The sequence below is a fragment of the Taudactylus pleione genome, unplaced genomic scaffold (genome assembly GCF_031769625.1).
Source record: "Taudactylus pleione unplaced genomic scaffold, aTauple2 ptg000311l, whole genome shotgun sequence".
Lineage (NCBI taxonomy): Eukaryota > Metazoa > Chordata > Amphibia > Anura > Myobatrachidae > Taudactylus > Taudactylus pleione.
In genome coordinates this window covers 321,056-339,794 of record NW_028284712.1, presented here as the reverse complement: position 1 = coordinate 339,794, position 18,739 = coordinate 321,056, and the positions used below count along the sequence as shown (strand labels likewise).

General features: G+C 35.7%; 30 non-coding genes across 30 annotated transcripts; all 30 read left to right on the top strand.

The window, feature by feature from the left end:
- Positions 1 to 235: 235 nt before the first annotated feature.
- LOC148510864 (Nuclear RNase P) lies at positions 236 to 548 on the top strand. Its single transcript, XR_015869112.1, has one exon.
- Positions 549 to 854: 306 nt separating this feature from the next.
- Positions 855 to 1,167, top strand: LOC148510863 (Nuclear RNase P). The gene has a single exon (XR_015868809.1).
- A 306-nt stretch (positions 1,168 to 1,473) lies between these two features.
- On the top strand, positions 1,474 to 1,786 carry LOC148510862 (Nuclear RNase P). The gene has a single exon (XR_015869354.1).
- Positions 1,787 to 2,093: 307 nt separating this feature from the next.
- On the top strand, positions 2,094 to 2,406 carry LOC148510861 (Nuclear RNase P). Its single transcript, XR_015869289.1, has one exon.
- A 307-nt stretch (positions 2,407 to 2,713) lies between these two features.
- LOC148510860 (Nuclear RNase P) lies at positions 2,714 to 3,026 on the top strand. Its single transcript, XR_015869328.1, has one exon.
- Positions 3,027 to 3,333: 307 nt separating this feature from the next.
- Positions 3,334 to 3,646, top strand: LOC148510859 (Nuclear RNase P). Its single transcript, XR_015868774.1, has one exon.
- Positions 3,647 to 3,953: 307 nt separating this feature from the next.
- Positions 3,954 to 4,266, top strand: LOC148510858 (Nuclear RNase P). The gene has a single exon (XR_015869327.1).
- A 307-nt stretch (positions 4,267 to 4,573) lies between these two features.
- LOC148510857 (Nuclear RNase P) lies at positions 4,574 to 4,886 on the top strand. Its single transcript, XR_015868773.1, has one exon.
- Positions 4,887 to 5,193: 307 nt separating this feature from the next.
- On the top strand, positions 5,194 to 5,506 carry LOC148510856 (Nuclear RNase P). The gene has a single exon (XR_015869238.1).
- A 305-nt stretch (positions 5,507 to 5,811) lies between these two features.
- On the top strand, positions 5,812 to 6,124 carry LOC148510855 (Nuclear RNase P). Its single transcript, XR_015869262.1, has one exon.
- A 306-nt stretch (positions 6,125 to 6,430) lies between these two features.
- Positions 6,431 to 6,743, top strand: LOC148510854 (Nuclear RNase P). The gene has a single exon (XR_015868821.1).
- A 306-nt stretch (positions 6,744 to 7,049) lies between these two features.
- LOC148510853 (Nuclear RNase P) lies at positions 7,050 to 7,362 on the top strand. The gene has a single exon (XR_015869343.1).
- Positions 7,363 to 7,668: 306 nt separating this feature from the next.
- LOC148510852 (Nuclear RNase P) lies at positions 7,669 to 7,981 on the top strand. Its single transcript, XR_015869217.1, has one exon.
- Positions 7,982 to 8,287: 306 nt separating this feature from the next.
- On the top strand, positions 8,288 to 8,600 carry LOC148510851 (Nuclear RNase P). Its single transcript, XR_015869297.1, has one exon.
- A 307-nt stretch (positions 8,601 to 8,907) lies between these two features.
- LOC148510850 (Nuclear RNase P) lies at positions 8,908 to 9,220 on the top strand. Its single transcript, XR_015869332.1, has one exon.
- Positions 9,221 to 9,527: 307 nt separating this feature from the next.
- On the top strand, positions 9,528 to 9,840 carry LOC148510849 (Nuclear RNase P). The gene has a single exon (XR_015869063.1).
- Positions 9,841 to 10,146: 306 nt separating this feature from the next.
- Positions 10,147 to 10,459, top strand: LOC148510848 (Nuclear RNase P). Its single transcript, XR_015869303.1, has one exon.
- A 306-nt stretch (positions 10,460 to 10,765) lies between these two features.
- Positions 10,766 to 11,078, top strand: LOC148510847 (Nuclear RNase P). The gene has a single exon (XR_015869068.1).
- Positions 11,079 to 11,385: 307 nt separating this feature from the next.
- Positions 11,386 to 11,698, top strand: LOC148510846 (Nuclear RNase P). The gene has a single exon (XR_015869193.1).
- Positions 11,699 to 12,004: 306 nt separating this feature from the next.
- On the top strand, positions 12,005 to 12,317 carry LOC148510845 (Nuclear RNase P). The gene has a single exon (XR_015868766.1).
- A 306-nt stretch (positions 12,318 to 12,623) lies between these two features.
- Positions 12,624 to 12,936, top strand: LOC148510844 (Nuclear RNase P). Its single transcript, XR_015869321.1, has one exon.
- A 306-nt stretch (positions 12,937 to 13,242) lies between these two features.
- On the top strand, positions 13,243 to 13,555 carry LOC148510843 (Nuclear RNase P). The gene has a single exon (XR_015869216.1).
- Positions 13,556 to 13,861: 306 nt separating this feature from the next.
- Positions 13,862 to 14,174, top strand: LOC148510842 (Nuclear RNase P). The gene has a single exon (XR_015869237.1).
- Positions 14,175 to 14,481: 307 nt separating this feature from the next.
- LOC148510841 (Nuclear RNase P) lies at positions 14,482 to 14,794 on the top strand. The gene has a single exon (XR_015869296.1).
- Positions 14,795 to 15,101: 307 nt separating this feature from the next.
- On the top strand, positions 15,102 to 15,414 carry LOC148510840 (Nuclear RNase P). Its single transcript, XR_015869309.1, has one exon.
- A 307-nt stretch (positions 15,415 to 15,721) lies between these two features.
- On the top strand, positions 15,722 to 16,034 carry LOC148510839 (Nuclear RNase P). The gene has a single exon (XR_015869208.1).
- Positions 16,035 to 16,340: 306 nt separating this feature from the next.
- Positions 16,341 to 16,653, top strand: LOC148510838 (Nuclear RNase P). The gene has a single exon (XR_015869302.1).
- Positions 16,654 to 16,959: 306 nt separating this feature from the next.
- Positions 16,960 to 17,272, top strand: LOC148510837 (Nuclear RNase P). The gene has a single exon (XR_015869298.1).
- Positions 17,273 to 17,579: 307 nt separating this feature from the next.
- On the top strand, positions 17,580 to 17,892 carry LOC148510836 (Nuclear RNase P). The gene has a single exon (XR_015869192.1).
- Positions 17,893 to 18,198: 306 nt separating this feature from the next.
- Positions 18,199 to 18,511, top strand: LOC148510835 (Nuclear RNase P). Its single transcript, XR_015869301.1, has one exon.
- The last annotated feature ends 228 nt before the right edge of the window (positions 18,512 to 18,739 follow it).

The following is an 18,739-nucleotide window of genomic DNA, read 5'->3' as shown; positions in this document are numbered from 1 at the left end:
ATTTGAATATTCAGTTAGAAACTCAACTGGATTTAATTCTTCAATTTAAAACCTATATTTTATAAGGTCATCATTTTTTTACTCTAAAAGTTTGAAAGTTTTCAAATCCTTATTTTATAGAGATGTGGGCTGTTAATTTGATTTTTAAACTTTTAAATTCCTATGTCACTCTAAGTTTTCTGACATCTTCGAAGATGAGCTTTAAAACAGTCTTGAAACTAAATGCTCAATATGTGGAGAGAAGCTCAGTGGTGAGGCTACATGCAGAGTACTGTAGTTGCTCCTAAAACTAACCTTGGGGAAGGTCTGAGATTAGAGCCACATGCTGCTCTCACAGAGCATTTCTTGACTGAAGCAAGTGAGTTCCCATCAATATTGGTCAGCTTGTAACTTCAAAGCAGAAGACACTGTATGCACTAAAACTCATGTGCTGCTATTGATGCAAAGTTCTCAAGCTTGGATTTGGCTCATGGCTGGCAAATTTAAGTTCAATGGCTGAGAGGAAGTACATAGCTGCTTTCCAACTCAATTCAGACTACTCTCTCTCCACATTTTGCTAATGTATGCATCATCTTAGGCTGCTCTAAATGTATCTAATTCCCTATCTATGAAAAGTGAAAATTTTAATATTCAGTTAGAAACTCAACGGATTTAATTCTTCAATTTAAAACCTATATTTTATAAGGTCATCATTTTTTTACTCTAAAAGTTTGAGAGTTTTCAAATCTTTATTTTATAGAGATGTGGGCTGTTAATTTGATTTTTAAATTTTTAATTTCCTGTGTCACTCTAAGTTTTCTGACATCTTCGAAGATGAGCTTTAAAACAGTCTTGAAACTAAATGCTCAATATGTGGAGAGAAGCTCAGGGGTGAGGCTACATGCAGAGTACTGTAGTTGCTCCTAAAACTAACCTTGGGGAGGGTCTGAGATTAGAGCCACATGCTGCTCTCACAGAACATTTCTTGACTGAAGCAAGTGAGTTCCCATCAATATTGGTCAGCTTGTAACTTCAAAGCAGAAGACACTGTATGCACTAAAACTCATGTGCTGCTATTGATGCAAAGTTCTCAAGCTTGGAATTGGCTCATGGCTGGCAAATTTAAGTTCAATGGCTGAGAGGAAGTACATAGCTGCTTTCCAAATCAATTCAGACTACTCTCTCTCCACATTTTGCTAATGTATGCCTCATCTTAGGCTGCTCTAAATGTATCTATTTCCCTATCTATCAAAAGTGAAAATTTTAATATTCAGTTAGAAACTCAACGGATTTAATTCTTCAATTTAAAACCTATATTTTATAAGGTCATCATTTTTTGACTCTAAAAGTTTGAAAGTTTTCAAATCTTTATTTTATAGAGATGTGGGCTGTTAATTTGATTTTTAAACTTTTAATTTCCTATGTCACTCTAAGTTTTCTGACATCTTCGAAGATGAGCTTTAAAACAGTCTTGAAACTAAATGCTCAATATGTGGAGAGAAGCTCAGTGGTGAGGCTACATGCAGAGTACTGTAGTTGCTCCTAAAACTAACCTTGGGGAAGGTCTGAGATTAGAGCCACATGCTGCTCTCACAGAGCATTTCTTGACTGAAGCAAGTGAGTTCCCATCAATATTGGTCAGCTTGTAACTTCAAAGCAGAAGACACTGTATGCACTAAAACTCATGTGCTGCTATTGATGCAAAGTTCTCAAGCTTGGAATTGGCTCATGGCTGGCAAATTTAAGTTCAATGGCTGAGAGGAAGTACATAGCTGCTTTCCAACTCAATTCAGACTACTCTCTCTCCACATTTTGCTAATGTATGCATCATCTTAGGCTGCTCTAAATGTATCTAATTCCCTATCTATGAAAAGTGAAAATTTTAATATTCAGTTAGAAACTCAACTGGATTTAATACTTCAATTTAAAACCTATATTTTATAAGGTCATAATTTTTTTACTCTAAACGTTTGAAAGTTTTCAAATCCTTATTTTATAGAGATGTGGGCTGTTAATTTGATTTTTACATTTTTAATTTCCTGTGTCACCCTAAGTTTTCTGACATCTTCAAAGTTGAGCTTTAAAACAGTCGTGAAACTAAATGCTCAATATGTGAAGAGAAGCTCAGGGGTGAGGCTACATGCAGAGTACTGTAGTTGCTCCTAAAACTAACCTTGGGGAAGGTCTGAGATTAGAGCCACATGCTTCTCTCACAGAGAATTTCTTGATTGAAGCAAGTGAGTTCCCATCAATATTGGTCAGCTTGTAACTTCAAAGCAGAAGACACTGTATGCACTAAAACTCATGTGCTGCTATTGATGCAAAGTTCTCAAGCTTGGAATTGGCTCAGGGCTGGCAAATTTAAGTTCAATGGCTGAGAGGAAGTACATAGCTGCTTTCCAACTCAATTCAGACTACTCTCTCTCCACATTTTGCTAATGTATGCCTCATCTTAGGCTGCTCTAAATGTATCTATTTCCCTATCTATAAAAAGTGAAAATTAGAATATTCAGTTAGAAACTCAACTGGATTTAATTCTTCAATTTAAAACCTATATTTTATAAGGTCATCATTTTTTTACTCTAAAAGTTTGAAAGTTTTCAAATCTTTATTTTATAGAGATGTGGGCTGTTAATTTGATTTTTACATTTTTAATTTCCAATGTCACTCTAAGTTTTCTGACATCTTCGAAGATGAGCTTTAAAACAGTCTTGAAACTAAATGCTCAATATGTGGAGAGAAGCTCAGTGGTGAGGCTACATGCAGAGTACTGTAGTTGCTTCTAAAACTAACCTTGGGGAAGGTCTGAGATTAGAGCCACATGCTGCTCTCACAGAGCATTTCTTGACTGAAGCAAGTGAGTTCCCATCAATATTGGTCAGCTTGTAACTTCAAAGCAGAAGACACTGTATGCACTAAAACTCATGTGCTGCTATTGATGCAAAGTTCTCAAGCTTGGAATTGGCTTATGGCTGGCAAATTTAAGTTCAATGGCTGATAAGAAGTACATAGCTGCTTTCCAACTCAATTCAGACTACTCTCTCTCCACATTTTGCTAATGTATGCCTCATCTTAGGCTGCTCTAAATGTATCTATTTCCCTATCTATGAAAAGTGAAAATTTGAATATTCAGTTAGAAACTCAACTGGATTTAATACTTCAATTTAAAACCTATATTTTATAAGGTCATCATTTTTTTACTCTAAACGTTTGAAAGTTTTCAAATCCTTATTTTATAGAGATGTGGGCTGTTAATTTGATTTTTACATTTTTAATTTCCTGTGTCACCCTAAGTTTTCTGACATCTTCAAAGTTGAGCTTTAAAACAGTCGTGAAACTAAATGCTCAATATGTGAAGAGAAGCTCAGGGGTGAGGCTACATGCAGAGTACTGTAGTTGCTCCTAAAACTAACCTTGGGGAAGGTCTGAGATTAGAGCCACATGCTGCTCTCACAGAGAATTTCTTGATTGAAGCAAGTGAGTTCCCATCAATATTGGTCAGCTTGTAACTTCAAAGCAGAAGACACTGTATGCACTAAAACTCATGTGCTGCTATTGATGCAAAGTTCTCAAGCTTGGAATTGGCTCATGGCTGGCAAATTTAAGTTCAATGGCTGAGAGGAAGTACATAGCTGCTTTCCATCTCAATTCAGACTACTCTCTCTCCACATTTTGCTAATGTATGCCTCATCTTAGGCTGCTCTAAATATATCTATTTCCCTATCTATAAAAAGTGAAAATTTGAATATTCAGTTAGAAACTCAACTGGATTTAATTCTTCAATTTAAAACCTATATTTTATAAGGTCATCATTTTTTTACTCTAAAAGTTTGAAAGTTTTCAAATCTTTATTTTATAGAGATGTGGGCTGTTAATTTGATTTTTACATTTTTAATTTCCAATGTCACTCTAAGTTTTCTGACATCTTCGAAGATGAGCTTTAAAACAGTCTTGAAACTAAATGCTCAATATGTGGAGAGAAGCTCAGTGGTGAGGCTACATGCAGAGTACTGTAGTTGCTTCTAAAACTAACCTTGGGGAAGGTCTGAGATTAGAGCCACATGCTGCTCTCACAGAGCATTTCTTGACTGAAGCAAGTGAGTTCCCATCAATATTGGTCAGCTTGTAACTTCAAAGCAGAAGACACTGTATGCACTAAAACTCATGTGCTGCTATTGATGCAAAGTTCTCAAGCTTGGAATTGGCTTATGGCTGGCAAATTTAAGTTCAATGGCTGATAAGAAGTACATAGCTGCTTTCCAACTCAATTCAGACTACTCTCTCTCCACATTTTGCTAATGTATGCCTCATCTTAGGCTGCTCTAAATGTATCTATTTCCCTATCTATGAAAAGTGAAAATTTGAATATTCAGTTAGAAACTCAACTGGATTTAATACTTCAATTTAAAACCTATATTTTATAAGGTCATCATTTTTTTACTCTAAACGTTTGAAAGTTTTCAAATCCTTATTTTATAGAGATGTGGGCTGTTAATTTGATTTTTACATTTTTAATTTCCTGTGTCACCCTAAGTTTTCTGACATCTTCAAAGTTGAGCTTTAAAACAGTCGTGAAACTAAATGCTCAATATGTGAAGAGAAGCTCAGGGGTGAGGCTACATGCAGAGTACTGTAGTTGCTCCTAAAACTAACCTTGGGGAAGGTCTGAGATTAGAGCCACATGCTGCTCTCACAGAGAATTTCTTGATTGAAGCAAGTGAGTTCCCATCAATATTGGTCAGCTTGTAACTTCAAAGCAGAAGACACTGTATGCACTAAAACTCATGTGCTGCTATTGATGCAAAGTTCTCAAGCTTGGAATTGGCTCATGGCTGGCAAATTTAAGTTCAATGGCTGAGAGGAAGTACATAGCTGCTTTCCATCTCAATTCAGACTACTCTCTCTCCACATTTTGCTAATGTATGCCTCATCTTAGGCTGCTCTAAATATATCTATTTCCCTATCTATAAAAAGTGAAAATTTGAATATTCAGTTAGAAACTCAACTGGATTTAATTCTTCAATTTAAAACCTATATTTTATAAGGTCATCATTTTTTTACTCTAAAAGTTTGAAAGTTTTCAAATCTTTATTTTATAGAGATGTGGGCTGTTAATTTGATTTTTACATTTTTAATTTCCAATGTCACTCTAAGTTTTCTGACATCTTCGAAGATGAGCTTTAAAACAGTCTTGAAACTAAATGCTCAATATGTGGAGAGAAGCTCAGTGGTGAGGCTACATGCAGAGTACTGTAGTTGCTCCTAAAACTAACCTTGGGGAAGGTCTGAGATTAGAGCCACATGCTGCTCTCACAGAGCATTTCTTGACTGAAGCAAGTGAGTTCCCATCAATATTGGTCAGCTTGTAACTTCAAAGCAGAAGACACTGTATGCACTAAAACTCATGTGCTGCTATTGATGCAAAGTTCTCAAGCTTGGAATTGGCTTATGGCTGGCAAATTTAAGTTCAATGGCTGATAAGAAGTACATAGCTGCTTTCCAACTCAATTCAGACTACTCTCTCTCCACATTTTGCTAATGTATGCCTCATCTTAGGCTGCTCTAAATGTATCTATTTCCCTATCTATGAAAAGTGAAAATTTGAATATTCAGTTAGAAACTCAACTGGATTTAATACTTCAATTTAAAACCTATATTTTATAAGGTCATCATTTTTTTACTCTAAACGTTTGAAAGTTTTCAAATCCTTATTTTATAGAGATGTGGGCTGTTAATTTGATTTTTACATTTTTAATTTCCTGTGTCACCCTGTTTTCTGACATCTTCAAAGTTGAGCTTTAAAACAGTCGTGAAACTAAATGCTCAATATGTGGAGAGAAGCTCAGTTGTGAGGCTACAAGCAGAGTACTGTAGTTGCTCCTAAAACTAACCTTGGGGAAGGTCTGAGATTAGAGCCACATGCTGCTCTCACAGAGCATTTCTTGACTGAAGCACGTGAGTTCCCATCAATATTGGTCAGCATGTAACTTCAAAGCAGAAGACACTGTATGCACTAAAACTCATGTGCTGCTATTGATGCAAAGTTCTCAAGCTTGGATTTGGCTCATGGCTGGCAAATTTAAGTTCAATGGCTGAGAGGAAGTACATAGCTGCTTTCCAACTCAATTCAGACTACTCTCTCTCCACATTTTGCTAATGTATGCATCATCTTAGGCTGCTCTAAATGTATCTAATTCCCTATCTATGAAAAGTGAAAATTTTAATATTCAGTTAGAAACTCAATGGATTTAATTTTTCAATTTAAAACCTATATTTTATAAGGTCATCATTTTTTTACTCTAAAAGTTTGAGAGTTTTCAAATCTTTATTTTATAGAGATGTGGGCTGTTAATTTGATTTTTAAATTTTTAATTTCCTGTGTCACTCTAAGTTTTCTGACATCTTCGAAGATGAGCTTTAAAACAGTCTTGAAACTAAATGCTCAATATGTGGAGAGAAGCTCAGGGGGGAGGCTACATGCAGAGTACTGTAGTTGCTCCTAAAACTAACCTTGGGGAGGGTCTGAGATTAGAGCCACATGCTGCTCTCACAGAACATTTCTTGACTGAAGCAAGTGAGTTCCCATCAATATTGGTCAGCTTGTAACTTCAAAGCAGAAGACACTGTATGCACTAAAACTCATGTGCTGCTATTGATGCAAAGTTCTCAAGCTTGGAATTGGCTCATGGCTGGCAAATTTAAGTTCAATGGCTGAGAGGAAGTACATAGCTGCTTTCCAAATCAATTCAGACTACTCTCTCTCCACATTTTGCTAATGTATGCCTCATCTTAGGCTGCTCTAAATGTATCTATTTCCCTATCTATGAAAAGTGAAAATTTTTATATTCAGTTAGAAACTCAACGGATTTAATTCTTCAATTTAAAACCTATATTTTATAAGGTCATCATTTTTTGACTCTAAAAGTTTGAAAGTTTTCAAATCTTTATTTTATAGAGATGTGGGCTGTTAGTTTGATTTTTAAACTTTTAATTTCCTATGTCACTCTAAGTTTTCTGACATCTTCGAAGATGAGCTTTAAAACAGTCTTGAAACTAAATGCTCAATATGTGGAGAGAAGCTCAGTGGTGAGGCTACATGCAGAGTACTGTAGTTGCTCCTAAAACTAACCTTGGGGAAGGTCTGAGATTAGAGCCACATGCTGCTCTCACAGAGCATTTCTTGACTGAAGCAAGTGAGTTCCCATCAATATTGGTCAGCTTGTAACTTCAAAGCAGAAGACACTGTATGCACTAAAACTCATGTGCTGCTATTGATGCAAAGTTCTCAAGCTTGGAATTGGCTCATGGCTGGCAAATTTAAGTTCAATGGCTGAGAGGAAGTACATAGCTGCTTTCCAACTCAATTCAGACTACTCTCTCTCCACATTTTGCTAATGTATGCATCATCTTAGGCTGCTCTAAATGTATCTAATTCCCTATCTATGAAAAGTGAAAATTTTAATATTCAGTTAGAAACTCAACGGATTTAATTCTTCAATTTAAAACCTATATTTTATAAGGTCATCATTTTTTTACTCTAAAAGTTTGAGAGTTTTCAAATCTTTATTTTATAGAGATGTGGGCTGTTAATTTGATTTTTAAATTTTTAATTTCCTGTGTCACTCTAAGTTTTCTGACATCTTCGAAGTTGAGCTTTAAAACAGTCTTGAAACTAAATGCTCAATATGTGAAGAGAAGCTCAGGGGTGAGGCTACATGCAGAGTACTGTAGTTGCTCCTAAAACTAACCTTGGGGAAGGTCTGAGATTAGAGCCACATGCTGCTCTCACAGAGAATTTCTTGATTGAAGCAAGTGAGTTCCCATCAATATTGGTCAGCTTGTAACTTCAAAGCAGAAGACACTGTATGCACTAAAACTCATGTGCTGCTATTGATGCAAAGTTCTCAAGCTTGGAATTGGCTCATGGCTGGCAAATTTAAGTTCAATGGCTGAGAGGAAGTACATAGCTGCTTTCCAACTCAATTCAGACTACTCTCTCTCCACATTTTGCTAATGTATGCCTCATCTTAGGCTGCTCTAAATGTATCTATTTCCCTATCTATGAAAAGTGAAAATTTGAGTATTCAGTTAGAAACTCAACGGATTTAATTCTTCAATTTAAAACCTATATTTTATAAGGTCATAATTTTTTTACTCTAAAAGTTTGAAAGTTTTCAAATCTTTATTTTATAGAGATGTGGGCTGTTAATTTGATTTTTACATTTTTAATTTCCTGTGTCACCCTAAGTTTTCTGACATCTTCAAAGTTGAGCTTTAAAACAGTCGTGAAACTAAATGCTCAATATGTGAAGAGAAGCTCAGGGGTGAGGCTACATGCAGAGTACTGTAGTTGCTCCTAAAACTAACCTTGGGGAAGGTCTGAGATTAGAGCCACATGCTGCTCTCACAGAGAATTTCTTGATTGAAGCATGTGAGTTCCCATCAATATTGGTCAGCTTGTAACTTCAAAGCAGAAGACACTGTATGCACTAAAACTCATGTGCTGCTATTGATGCAAAGTTCTCAAGCTTGGAATTGGCTCATGGCTGGCAAATTTAAGTTCAATGGCTGAGAGGAAGTACATAGCTGCTTTCCAACTCAATTCAGACTACTCTCTCTCCACATTTTGCTAATGTATGCCTCATCTTAGGCTGCTCTAAATATATCTATTTCCCTATCTATAAAAAGTGAAAATTTGAATATTCAGTTAGAAACTCAACTGGATTTAATTCTTCAATTTAAAACCTATATTTTATAAGGTCATCATTTTTTTACTCTAAAAGTTTGAAAGTTTTCAAATCCTTATTTTATAGAGATGTGGGCTGTTAATTTGATTTTTAAACTTTTAAATTCCTATGTCACTCTAAGTTTTCTGACATCTTCGAAGATGAGCTTTAAAACAGTCTTGAAACTAAATGCTCAATATGTGGAGAGAAGCTCAGTGGTGAGGCTACATGCAGAGTACTGTAGTTGCTCCTAAAACTAACCTTGGGGAAGGTCTGAGATTAGAGCCACATGCTGCTCTCACAGAGCATTTCTTGACTGAAGCAAGTGAGTTCCCATCAATATTGGTCAGCTTGTAACTTCAAAGCAGAAGACACTGTATGCACTAAAACTCATGTGCTGCTATTGATGCAAAGTTCTCAAGCTTGGAATTGGCTCATGGCTGGCAAATTTAAGTTCAATGGCTGAGAGGAAGTACATAGCTGCTTTCCAACTCAATTCAGACTACTCTCTCTCCACATTTTGCTAATTTATGCCTCATCTTAGGCTGCTCTAAATGTATCTATTTCCCTATCTATAAAAAGTGAAAATTTGAATATTCAGTTAGAAACTCAACTGGATTTAATTCTTCAATTTAAAACCTATATTTTATAAGGTCATCATTTTTTGACTCTAAAAGTTTGAAAGTTTTCAAATCTTTATTTTATAGAGATGTGGGCTGTTAATTTGATTTTTAAACTTTTAATTTCCTATGTCACTCTAAGTTTTCTGACATCTTCGAAGATGAGCTTTAAAACAGTCTTGAAACTAAATGCTCAATATGTGGAGAGAAGCTCAGTGGTGAGGCTACATGCAGAGTACTGTAGTTGCTCCTAAAACTAACCTTGGGAAAGGTCTGAGATTAGAGCCACATGCTGCTCTCACAGAGCATTTCTTGACTGAAGCAAGTGAGTTCCCATCAATATTGGTCAGCTTGTAACTTCAAAGCAGAAGACACTGTATGCACTAAAACTCATGTGCTGCTATTGATGCAAAGTTCTCAAGCTTGGAATTGGCTCATGGCTGGCAAATTTAAGTTCAATGGCTGAGAGGAAGTACATAGCTGCTTTCCAACTCAATTCAGACTACTCTCTCTCCACATTTTGCTAATGTATGCATCATCTTAGGCTGCTCTAAATGTATCTAATTCCCTATCTATGAAAAGTGAAAATTTTAATATTCAGTTAGAAACTCAACGGATTTAATTCTTCAATTTAAAACCTATATTTTATAAGGTCATCATTTTTTTACTCTAAAAGTTTGAGAGTTTTCAAATCTTTATTTTATAGAGATGTGGGCTGTTAATTTGATTTTTAAATTTTTAATTTCCTGTGTCACTCTAAGTTTTCTGACATCTTCGAAGTTGAGCTTTAAAACAGTCTTGAAACTAAATGCTCAATATGTGAAGAGAAGCTCAGGGGTGAGGCTACATGCAGAGTACTGTAGTTGCTCCTAAAACTAACCTTGGGGAAGGTCTGAGATTAGAGCCACATGCTGCTCTCACAGAGAATTTCTTGATTGAAGCAAGTGAGTTCCCATCAATATTGGTCAGCTTGTAACTTCAAAGCAGAAGACACTGTATGCACTAAAACTCATGTGCTGCTATTGATGCAAAGTTCTCAAGCTTGGAATTGGCTTATGGCTGGCAAATTTAAGTTCAATGGCTGAGAGGAAGTACATAGCTGCTTTCCAACTCAATTCAGACTACTCTCTCTCCACATTTTGCTAATGTATGCCTCATCTTAGGCTGCTCTAAATGTATCTATTTCCCTATCTATGAAAAGTGAAAATTTGAGTATTCAGTTAGAAACTCGACGGATTTAATTCTTCAATTTAAAACCTATATTTTATAAGGTCATAATTTTTTTACTCTAAAAGTTTGAAAGTTTTCAAATCTTTATTTTATAGAGATGTGGGCTGTTAATTTGATTTTTACATTTTTAATTTCCAATGTCACTCTAAGTTTTCTGACATCTTCGAAGATGAGCTTTAAAACAGTCTTGAAACTAAATGCTCAATATGTGGAGAGAAGCTCAGTGGTGAGGCTACATGCAGAGTACTGTAGTTGCTCCTAAAACTAACCTTGGGGAAGGTCTGAGATTAGAGCCACATGCTGCTCTCACAGAGCATTTCTTGACTGAAGCAAGTGAGTTCCCATCAATATTGGTCAGCTTGTAACTTCAAAGCAGAAGACACTGTATGCACTAAAACTCATGTGCTGCTATTGATGCAAAGTTCTCAAGCTTGGAATTGGCTCATGGCTGGCAAATTTAAGTTCAATGGCTGAGAGGAAGTACATAGCTGCTTTCCAACTCAATTTAGACTACTCTCTCTCCACATTTTGCTAATGTATGCCTCATCTTAGGCTGCTCTAAATGTATCTATTTCCCTATCTATAAAAAGTGAAAATTTGAATATTCAGTTAGAAACTCAACTGGATTTAATTCTTCAATTTAAAACCTATATTTTATAAGGTCATCATTTTTTGACTCTAAAAGTTTGAAAGTTTTCAAATCTTTATTTTATAGAGATGTGGGCTGTTAATTTGATTTTTAAACTTTTAATTTCCTATGTCACTCTAAGTTTTCTGACATCTTCGAAGATGAGCTTTAAAACAGTCTTGAAACTAAATGCTCAATATGTGGAGAGAAGCTCAGGGGTGAGGCTACATGCAGAGTACTGTAGTTGCTCCTAAAACTAACCTTGGGAAAGGTCTGAGATTAGAGCCACATGCTGCTCTCACAGAGCATTTCTTGACTGAAGCACGTGAGTTCCCATCAATATTGGTCAGCTTGTAACTTCAAAGCAGAAGACACTGTATGCACTAAAACTCATGTGCTGCTATTGATGCAAAGTTCTCAAGCTTGGAATTGGCTCATGGCTGGCAAATTTAAGTTCAATGGCTGAGAGGAAGTACATAGCTGCTTTCCAACTCAATTCAGACTACTCTCTCTCCACATTTTGCTAATGTATGCATCATCTTAGGCTGCTCTAAATGTATCTAATTCCCTATCTATGAAAAGTGAAAATTTTAATATTCAGTTAGAAACTCAACGGATTTAATTCTTCAATTTAAAACCTATATTTTATAAGGTCATCATTTTTTTACTCTAAAAGTTTGAGAGTTTTCAAATCTTTATTTTATAGAGATGTGGGCTGTTAATTTGATTTTTAAATTTTTAATTTCCTGTGTCACTCTAAGTTTTCTGACATCTTCGAAGTTGAGCTTTAAAACAGTCTTGAAACTAAATGCTCAATATGTGAAGAGAAGCTCAGGGGTGAGGCTACATGCAGAGTACTGTAGTTGCTCCTAAAACTAACCTTGGGGAAGGTCTGAGATTAGAGCCACATGCTGCTCTCACAGAGAATTTCTTGATTGAAGCAAGTGAGTTCCCATCAATATTGGTCAGCTTGTAACTTCAAAGCAGAAGACACTGTATGCACTAAAACTCATGTGCTGCTATTGATGCAAAGTTCTCAAGCTTGGAATTGGCTCATGGCTGGCAAATTTAAGTTCAATGGCTGAGAGGAAGTACATAGCTGCTTTCCAAATCAATTCAGACTACTCTCTCTCCACATTTTGCTAATGTATGCCTCATCTTAGGCTGCTCTAAATGTATCTATTTCCCTATCTATGAAAAGTGAAAATTTTTATATTCAGTTAGAAACTCAACGGATTTAATTCTTCAATTTAAAACCTATATTTTATAAGGTCATCATTTTTTGACTCTAAAAGTTTGAAAGTTTTCAAATCTTTATTTTATAGAGATGTGGGCTGTTAGTTTGATTTTTAAACTTTTAATTTCCTATGTCACTCTAAGTTTTCTGACATCTTCGAAGATGAGCTTTAAAACAGTCTTGAAACTAAATGCTCAATATGTGGAGAGAAGCTCAGTGGTGAGGCTACATGCAGAGTACTGTAGTTGCTCCTAAAACTAACCTTGGGGAAGGTCTGAGATTAGAGCCACATGCTGCTCTCACAGAGCATTTCTTGACTGAAGCAAGTGAGTTCCCATCAATATTGGTCAGCTTGTAACTTCAAAGCAGAAGACACTGTATGCACTAAAACTCATGTGCTGCTATTGATGCAAAGTTCTCAAGCTTGGAATTGGCTCATGGCTGGCAAATTTAAGTTCAATGGCTGAGAGGAAGTACATAGCTGCTTTCCAACTCAATTCAGACTACTCTCTCTCCACATTTTGCTAATGTATGCATCATCTTAGGCTGCTCTAAATGTATCTAATTCCCTATCTATGAAAAGTGAAAATTTTAATATTCAGTTAGAAACTCAACGGATTTAATTCTTCAATTTAAAACCTATATTTTATAAGGTCATCATTTTTTTACTCTAAAAGTTTGAGAGTTTTCAAATCTTTATTTTATAGAGATGTGGGCTGTTAATTTGATTTTTAAATTTTTAATTTCCTGTGTCACTCTAAGTTTTCTGACATCTTCGAAGTTGAGCTTTAAAACAGTCTTGAAACTAAATGCTCAATATGTGAAGAGAAGCTCAGGGGTGAGGCTACATGCAGAGTACTGTAGTTGCTCCTAAAACTAACCTTGGGGAAGGTCTGAGATTAGAGCCACATGCTGCTCTCACAGAGAATTTCTTGATTGAAGCAAGTGAGTTCCCATCAATATTGGTCAGCTTGTAACTTCAAAGCAGAAGACACTGTATGCACTAAAACTCATGTGCTGCTATTGATGCAAAGTTCTCAAGCTTGGAATTGGCTCATGGCTGGCAAATTTAAGTTCAATGGCTGAGAGGAAGTACATAGCTGCTTTCCAACTCAATTCAGACTACTCTCTCTCCACATTTTGCTAATGTATGCCTCATCTTAGGCTGCTCTAAATGTATCTATTTCCCTATCTATGAAAAGTGAAAATTTGAGTATTCAGTTAGAAACTCAACGGATTTAATTCTTCAATTTAAAACCTATATTTTATAAGGTCATAATTTTTTTACTCTAAAAGTTTGAAAGTTTTCAAATCTTTATTTTATAGAGATGTGGGCTGTTAATTTGATTTTTACATTTTTAATTTCCAATGTCACTCTAAGTTTTCTGACATCTTCGAAGATGAGCTTTAAAACAGTCTTGAAACTAAATGCTCAATATGTGGAGAGAAGCTCAGTGGTGAGGCTACATGCAGAGTACTGTAGTTGCTCCTAAAACTAACCTTGGGGAAGGTCTGAGATTAGAGCCACATGCTGCTCTCACAGAGCATTTCTTGACTGAAGCAAGTGAGTTCCCATCAATATTGGTCAGCTTGTAACTTCAAAGCAGAAGACACTGTATGCACTAAAACTCATGTGCTGCTATTGATGCAAAGTTCTCAAGCTTGGAATTGGCTTATGGCTGGCAAATTTAAGTTCAATGGCTGATAAGAAGTACATAGCTGCTTTCCAACTCAATTCAGACTACTCTCTCTCCACATTTTGCTAATATATGCCTCATCTTAGGCTGCTCTAAATGTATCTATTTCCCTATCTATGAAAAGTGAAAATTTGAATATTCAGTTAGAAACTCAACTGGATTTAATACTTCAATTTAAAACCTATATTTTATAAGGTCATCATTTTTTTACTCTAAACGTTTAAAAGTTTTCAAATCCTTATTTTATAGAGATGTGGGCTGTTAATTTGATTTTTACATTTTTAATTTCCTGTGTCACCCTAAGTTTTCTGACATCTTCAAAGTTGAGCTTTAAAACAGTCGTGAAACTAAATGCTCAATATGTGAAGAGAAGCTCAGGGGTGAGGCTACATGCAGAGTACTGTAGTTGCTCCTAAAACTAACCTTGGGGAAGGTCTGAGATTAGAGCCACATGCTGCTCTCACAGAGAATTTCTTGATTGAAGCATGTGAGTTCCCATCAATATTGGTCAGCTTGTAACTTCAAAGCAGAAGACACTGTATGCACTAAAACTCATGTGCTGCTATTGATGCAAAGTTCTCAAGCTTGGAATTGGCTCATGGCTGGCAAATTTAAGTTCAATGGCTGAGAGGAAGTACATAGCTGCTTTCCAACTCAATTCAGACTACTCTCTCTCCACATTTTGCTAATGTATGCCTCATCTTAGGCTGCTCTAAATATATCTATTTCCCTATCTATAAAAAGTGAAAATTTGAATATTCAGTTAGAAACTCAACTGGATTTAATTCTTCAATTTAAAACCTATATTTTATAAGGTCATCATTTTTTTACTCTAAAAGTTTGAAAGTTTTCAAATCCTTATTTTATAGAGATGTGGGCTGTTAATTTGATTTTTAAACTTTTAAATTCCTATGTCACTCTAAGTTTTCTGACATCTTCGAAGATGAGCTTTAAAACAGTCTTGAAACTAAATGCTCAATATGTGGAGAGAAGCTCAGTGGTGAGGCTACATGCAGAGTACTGTAGTTGCTCCTAAAACTAACCTTGGGGAAGGTCTGAGATTAGAGCCACATGCTGCTCTCACAGAGCATTTCTTGACTGAAGCAAGTGAGTTCCCATCAATATTGGTCAGCTTGTAACTTCAAAGCAGAAGACACTGTATGCACTAAAACTCATGTGCTGCTATTGATGCAAAGTTCTCAAGCTTGGAATTGGCTCATGGCTGGCAAATTTAAGTTCAATGGCTGAGAGGAAGTACATAGCTGCTTTCCAACTCAATTCAGACTACTCTCTCTCCACATTTTGCTAATTTATGCCTCATCTTAGGCTGCTCTAAATGTATCTATTTCCCTATCTATAAAAAGTGAAAATTTGAATATTCAGTTAGAAACTCAACTGGATTTAATTCTTCAATTTAAAACCTATATTTTATAAGGTCATCATTTTTTGACTCTAAAAGTTTGAAAGTTTTCAAATCTTTATTTTATAGAGATGTGGGCTGTTAATTTGATTTTTAAACTTTTAATTTCCTATGTCACTCTAAGTTTTCTGACATCTTCGAAGATGAGCTTTAAAACAGTCTTGAAACTAAATGCTCAATATGTGGAGAGAAGCTCAGTGGTGAGGCTACATGCAGAGTACTGTAGTTGCTCCTAAAACTAATCTTGGGAAAGGTCTGAGATTAGAGCCACATGCTGCTCTCACAGAGCATTTCTTGACTGAAGCAAGTGAGTTCCCATCAATATTGGTCAGCTTGTAACTTCAAAGCAGAAGACACTGTATGCACTAAAACTCATGTGCTGCTATTGATGCAAAGTTCTCAAGCTTGGAATTGGCTCATGGCTGGCAAATTTAAGTTCAATGGCTGAGAGGAAGTACATAGCTGCTTTCCAACTCAATTCAGACTACTCTCTCTCCACATTTTGCTAATGTATGCATCATCTTAGGCTGCTCTAAATGTATCTAATTCCCTATCTATGAAAAGTGAAAATTTTAATATTCAGTTAGAAACTCAACGGATTTAATTCTTCAATTTAAAACCTATATTTTATAAGGTCATCATTTTTTTACTCTAAAAGTTTGAGAGTTTTCAAATCTTTATTTTATAGAGATGTGGGCTGTTAATTTGATTTTTAAATTTTTAATTTCCTGTGTCACTCTAAGTTTTCTGACATCTTCGAAGTTGAGCTTTAAAACAGTCTTGAAACTAAATGCTCAATATGTGAAGAGAAGCTCAGGGGTGAGGCTACATGCAGAGTACTGTAGTTGCTCCTAAAACTAACCTTGGGGAAGGTCTGAGATTAGAGCCACATGCTGCTCTCACAGAGAATTTCTTGATTGAAGCAAGTGAGTTCCCATCAATATTGGTCAGCTTGTAACTTCAAAGCAGAAGACACTGTATGCACTAAAACTCATGTGCTGCTATTGATGCAAAGTTCTCAAGCTTGGAATTGGCTTATGGCTGGCAAATTTAAGTTCAATGGCTGAGAGGAAGTACATAGCTGCTTTCCAACTCAATTCAGACTACTCTCTCTCCACATTTTGCTAATGTATGCCTCATCTTAGGCTGCTCTAAATGTATCTATTTCCCTATCTATGAAAAGTGAAAATTTGAGTATTCAGTTAGAAACTCGACGGATTTAATTCTTCAATTTAAAACCTATATTTTATAAGGTCATAATTTTTTTACTCTAAAAGTTTGAAAGTTTTCAAATCTTTATTTTATAGAGATGTGGGCTGTTAATTTGATTTTTACATTTTTAATTTCCAATGTCACTCTAAGTTTTCTGACATCTTCGAAGATGAGCTTTAAAACAGTCTTGAAACTAAATGCTCAATATGTGGAGAGAAGCTCAGTGGTGAGGCTACATGCAGAGTACTGTAGTTGCTCCTAAAACTAACCTTGGGGAAGGTCTGAGATTAGAGCCACATGCTGCTCTCACAGAGCATTTCTTGACTGAAGCAAGTGAGTTCCCATCAATATTGGTCAGCTTGTAACTTCAAAGCAGAAGACACTGTATGCACTAAAACTCATGTGCTGCTATTGATGCAAAGTTCTCAAGCTTGGAATTGGCTCATGGCTGGCAAATTTAAGTTCAATGGCTGAGAGGAAGTACATAGCTGCTTTCCAACTCAATTCAGACTACTCTCTCTCCACATTTTGCTAATGTATGCCTCATCTTAGGCTGCTCTAAATGTATCTATTTCCCTATCTATAAAAAGTGAAAATTTGAATATTCAGTTAGAAACTCAACTGGATTTAATTCTTCAATTTAAAACCTATATTTTATAAGGTCATCATTTTTTGACTCTAAAAGTTTGAAAGTTTTCAAATCTTTATTTTATAGAGATGTGGGCTGTTAATTTGATTTTTAAACTTTTAATTTCCTATGTCACTCTAAGTTTTCTGACATCTTCGAAGATGAGCTTTAAAACAGTCTTGAAACTAAATGCTCAATATGTGGAGAGAAGCTCAGGGGTGAGGCTACATGCAGAGTACTGTAGTTGCTCCTAAAACTAACCTTGGGAAAGGTCTGAGATTAGAGCCACATGCTGCTCTCACAGAGCATTTCTTGACTGAAGCACGTGAGTTCCCATCAATATTGGTCAGCTTGTAACTTCAAAGCAGAAGACACTGTATGCACTAAAACTCATGTGCTGCTATTGATGCAAAGTTCTCAAGCTTGGAATTGGCTCATGGCTGGCAAATTTAAGTTCAATGGCTGAGAGGAAGTACATAGCTGCTTTCCAACTCAATTCAGACTACTCTCTCTCCACATTTTGCTAATGTATGCATCATCTTAGGCTGCTCTAAATGTATCTAATTCCCTATCTATGAAAAGTGAAAATTTTAATATTCAGTTAGAAACTCAACGGATTTAATTCTTCAATTTAAAACCTATATTTTATAAGGTCATCATTTTTTTACTCTAAAAGTTTGAGAGTTTTCAAATCTTTATTTTATAGAGATGTGGGCTGTTAATTTGATTTTTAAATTTTTAATTTCCTGTGTCACTCTAAGTTTTCTGACATCTTCGAAGTTGAGCTTTAAAACAGTCTTGAAACTAAATGCTCAATATGTGAAGAGAAGCTCAGGGGTGAGGCTACATGCAGAGTACTGTAGTTGCTCCTAAAACTAACCTTGGGGAAGGTCTGAGATTAGAGCCACATGCTGCTCTCACAGAGAATTTCTTGATTGAAGCAAGTGAGTTCCCATCAATATTGGTCAGCTTGTAACTTCAAAGCAGAAGACACTGTATGCACTAAAACTCATGTGCTGCTATTGATGCAAAGTTCTCAAGCTTGGAATTGGCTTATGGCTGGCAAATTTAAGTTCAATGGCTGAGAGGAAGTACATAGCTGCTTTCCAACTCAATTCAGACTACTCTCTCTCCACATTTTGCTAATGTATGCCTCATCTTAGGCTGCTCTAAATGTATCTATTTCCCTATCTATGAAAAGTGAAAATTTGAGTATTCAGTTAGAAACTCAACGGATTTAATTCTTCAATTTAAAACCTATATTTTATAAGGTCATAATTTTTTTACTCTAAAAGTTTGAAAGTTTTCAAATCTTTATTTTATAGAGATGTGGGCTGTTAATTTGATTTTTACATTTTTAAA